Source organism: Musca vetustissima, unplaced genomic scaffold (assembly GCF_032173495.1).
Source record: "Musca vetustissima isolate MV318-11 ecotype Yass unplaced genomic scaffold, APGP_CSIRO_Mvet_v1 utg50796, whole genome shotgun sequence".
Taxonomy (NCBI): Eukaryota; Metazoa; Arthropoda; class Insecta; order Diptera; family Muscidae; genus Musca; species Musca vetustissima.
The window spans coordinates 5,116-10,230 of NW_026886186.1; positions in this window are offsets into that span (position 1 = coordinate 5,116).

Here is a 5,115-nt window from a genome sequence, read left to right on the forward strand (position 1 = left end):
ATAATTTCATTTCAGCAAATAAACAAGAATATTTCAGTTAAGCTCATTTTCAGCTCCAACAGCCAACAGATAATGGCCACAATCATAGATATAGCCAGCCAGTGGCAAAGCTGGAAAAATGCTTCGTAAATGCAGCTGCAAAAGAAAATATGGTTCGCTTGCATAATATGCCATTCTGGGCTAATCCGAACGATAAACGAGAGAAAAAAACCAAATTTTCTTTCCATTTTTCTAAGGTTTATAAAATTTGTATACCAAGGATCCTGTGCAAGGAATTTTAAGGATATCAATGATGAAACAAACACCACTCATTTGTCCAATACTCGGCTAAATGTAAACATTGTTAAAAAGGATAATAATGGTTGGCTGAATTGCTAAACAAGCTGAAGAAGACAATCAACGGGCATTGTTGAGTTCTGGCCAAACAGAAGTCTTCCTTCTTGAATCTATGCGTGTGTGTGTGAGTTCGACTGCTGGTTCGTGGTAATTGCTAGGCCTGTGACACAGTTTAGCCAGGCGCTTTCACCAGTGGTTTAAGTGCCAACGGAAATTGTTAGGCAGGAAAATGAGAAAGTTTTTTTGTTCTCCGAATTTTTGGCAGCCTGGATGTCCTTTCACAAGAAATGTCCTTAGTAAGATTCCAACCAGCCTTTAAGGAAACCAATGTTTTTCCACCATTATGCCCAGCACAATAAAAATAACACAACAGAACCATAATCTTTTGTGTCTGGGGTCAGTTGTTGTTGTCCTCCCTCCTTTCCGAACCTCCTGCATTCCTTCAACAATTATTCCAACAATTCTCTAACACTCTATACGGCCTACTTGCACTTTTTCTATGCTATGCTACGCTTCTCCCTCTAAGTCTCCTTATATCCTTTCGTTGGGTTAACCTGCCTTAGGCCAAAGAGTCACCCAACCATCCACCATTCCCCTTCCTTCCACCCCCACCTCCCTCTCTAACAAACATTTCTTAGAGCTTAACATTTAAATGTTTCACATCCTCGAAAGGACAGACGGACAGACTACCAAACAGATTTAAGTTTTTTTTTTTTTTAAAGCTTACAAGGATGTTCCAAGTACTCCGCTAGAAATAGAGAGAGACAGGAGATAGAAAGAGCGACACTGACGCCGTAGGCGGGTGATTAAGATAACAACAAGTCAAAATAAAAAAAATTAATTGTCAAGATATTCTCTTTCTGTGTGTTTCCTCTTTGCTTTTGATATTTGTTTGATTGTATGCAAAATCGAGAAAAGAAATGTGAAAAACGAACTCGCAAGAAAAGCTGATTTTCCCCATGATTCTTGGAAAAAGAAGTGACATATCTTCTACTTACCAGTTGACGGGGCTGTTCTTCGTGTGGCACAGTGGCAGGAAAAACGCCAAGTGGAAAATAGCACCAAAGATGATTAGAAGAAGGAGTCTGAAATTGGAAAAGGAAAATAAAAAATTAGATATACATTATATAAGAAAAATTCAAAATATATCGCCCGAAAAACTCTAGAAAGATAATGGTCTTATAGTAGAGGTATTAGCCGAACTAGGCTGCTCGATATATTCAAATTTAACGATTGCTATAAAATGCGATAATAAAAAAGATTGCCCTACTTTGGATACTGTGGGAACAGTTCACTATCCTCAGCCATGAAATGAACTTGATATAATTCTACCCTGGGTAATCAATAAAAACCCCATTAAGGAAAGTACACAAGTCGGACGGGGCCAACCTTTCACCGGTTAGGTTTATTTATACTAATAAAAAAGTAAAGCTAGAATTTTGAAATTTTGGGTAGGGGTCCGAAAATGCTATATAAGGCTGGGATTTTCAAAAGTCGAACTAAAACGGCACAAAAGGTACTTAAAAAGTACTAAATATTGTACCATTTGTATTTGGCGAACCGGTAGAGCTAGAACTCTAAAATTTGGAATGAGGGTCTTCGATGTAGTGTAGATTTACTAAAGGGTTTTATGGACATTCGAATTATATGTATCCGAAAAGTACTAAAATGTACAAAATTTGGTACAATTTCGTAGCATGTGAACGGATAGAGCTATAAGCTTGAAATTTGGAATGCGAATAGAAGTTGTGAAGTGGGGTCGATATAAAGAAAGTGTTTTGGAAGGGTGCACTCATGTATACGAAAAGTACGAAATTTTGTACAATTTGAATTTGGAGTAACAGATGAAGCGGGAATCCGTCCAAGTGTATGATTGAGATTTTAAGGTAGTTTTGGAAATTTGTAGTTGTGTGTACGGAAAGATTTATATGATACTGCATTTGGTATAATTTGAATTGGAATGAACCGATAGAGATGGTACAATTTTTAAATAACATTACTGTATGAGTGTAGGATTGAAGTATGGATGTAGGTCTGGAAATGTTAACTTATAGGTACGTAATGGTACTAATTTTGATACAATTTGAGCTAAGTACTTATGTGAGCTAAGTACAAATTGGATTTCGATTTGGTTGAACCGATTACTAATGCGTTGTGGAATTAAGTATTGTATGTAGTTTTGGGGATTTGTACTTATGTGTACTAAATGGTACTAATTTTGGTACAATTTCAATTTAGGGTGAACCGATAGAGCTGGAATCCTTAAATTTTGAATAAAAATTAAGATTAATGTTGGAGTGTAGAATTGGAGGGTGAACGTACTTTTAGAAATTCGTACTTTTGTGTACTAAATTTGGTACAATTTGAATTTTGTGTGAACCGATAGAACTGGAAATTTGAAGTTTAGAACACTAGCAGGGATTAGGGTATGCTGCAAATTTCTTCTAATGTATACTAAATGGTACTCAATTTGATTTTGGGTGAACCGATAGGACTGGAATCCTTAAATTTGGAACTACTATTAATGTTAGAACGTAGGATTGGAGTATGGATATAGTTTTGGAAATTTACATTTATGGGTACTAATGGTACTAAATTTGATATAATTTGGACTTAGGTGAACAAATCGAACTGGAATCTTGAAATTGGGATATATGATTTCTATTGGATTGTTGTGGTGGGTAGTTTGTATTTAGATGATCCAATAAAGCTGGAATCCTAAAATTTGGAATTACGGTTACTGTTTGGGTGTAGGATTGGGTTAAGTTGAGTGGGTTATGTGTATAAATTAGTATACAGCTAGATTTCTGGTACGGTCAGAATTGGTGTGTAGTGTTGAGATATGGGGGTCGATTTGGAAATACGTACTACAGACAGAACCTGACTAAATCGATTTACAAAATTATTATGATCAAGAATATATGGGTTGCAGGGTCTCCGCCAAAAATGTATTTCTGTATTGCATACGAGATGCCAAATTCAATATGAATACTTCCTCGAGGTGAAGAGAATAAAAATAACGCAAAAGAAGATAAATGGTAAATCGTTAGATTAGGCAAGGTATTCAAAATGCCTAAAGTTGGTCGAAATCTATTCATGAAGATAATAAATTACTACCTAGAGGGTTTTACCTTCTGGCAAAACGAAATGCCAGATTTCAGTTGGAAAATTCGGCAAGAACCCTAAATATACAGAAAGTGGGTGGGTCCATGTCAAAGCGTAAACATAGCATAAACTCATTTTTTCATAAAGATATCGGTCTTAAGGTTTATGAAGTTTATTTAACACGAGAACTCAAACCGGCCAATCACCAAAACGATGTTGTGTTTGCTGAAATCCATCGAAAAATCTTGCTGACTGATGAAGTCCATTTTCACCTTGTCGCATCTGTTGCTTTTAGACCCCATAATTTTAAGGAAGCCTCTTCATGGTCCGTCGCAATCATTGGTCCTTATTTTCTCGAAATTATGGTGAAAGGATTGCACCAAGGTATTACTTGGAGTTGGACGATAATTATATAAGCCAGCAACGAAACTGATGTTCCAGTTTCGGGACATTTGTTTGTACCTTATTATCTCTCGAAGACGTAATCACAATTGTTTACCGAGATTTTGTGATGTAACATTTTGCTACTTCTTCTTTTTGTGCCATGAGTAAATTAATGTCTACGTTATCAGCCCAGCGTCGTTTCAAGACTTCAAAAATAAAATTCATGAGGGCAGTTAATCAAAATTTCATGAAAAGTGTAGGGTCTGGTAAGCCCGTTCGTGATGAGCCTACGGCTGATATTGTGTATTATTATTAACGACATAGCTTTCTCAATAGCATGTAATAAACATCCGATCATTTATCTAGAAATAAAGCGATTATCTTTAAATGTTACAAAAACATCCTCCTTTCTGGTTGGACCTATGTGCAAATATTGAAAATGTTCTGTCAGGAAGTGTTTTATTCTCCGAAAAAACGAATGCCAAACTTCCCGATAGCTGGATGGGTCGTTTATTTTGAAAGTGGTTGGAGTACATTTTAGGTTCTGAAAAAATGTGCCTCATCGAAATATTGCTTTTAGACCCATGTTTCTTTGGAACAAATCCGTTTTAGACAATTTGGAGTCGATTTAAAATGTCCGTCCATCCGTCTGTCTGGTAGGTGGCTTTCATCCAAACTGTGGTACCTCGCCCAAAAAGTGATCAACATTTTGATAAATATTAATTCTGTAATATCATACGAACGGACATTCCGATTTGAACCAAACTTTATACAAGCAATTGTGAAAATCAAGCCTATATCAAGTCCGAAGATGGGACTGATTGGATATATATTCCTTCTGGATTTTTAATCCATTATCAGCAAATGGAATTTCCAATTTGAACAACCTTTTATCATTACCAACCCTAGATCAAGTACAGAGATGGGACCCATTGGTGTTCTCCTTCTGGTACCTCCCCACGAATGACTAACATTTTCAATATTTGCAAAGCCAATATTACGTGAATGGAATTTCCGACTTAAAACAAACTTTGCACAAGCTTTCGTCTTTACTAAGCCTAGACCAAAATAGAATATGGGACTTATTGGTCCACACCTTCTGGTATCTCCCCCACAAGGTTCAAATTTCAATGTATATAAATTCAAAGTTAGGCGAAAGGAATGTCCGATTTGAACCAAATGACTGATGAAATTCACTTGCGACCGGGGTTTCCATCTATTGAGAACCAATATACAATCACTACGTGCCACTACTCGAAGTTTCTGAGTATCAATAGCAACTATCCTGGA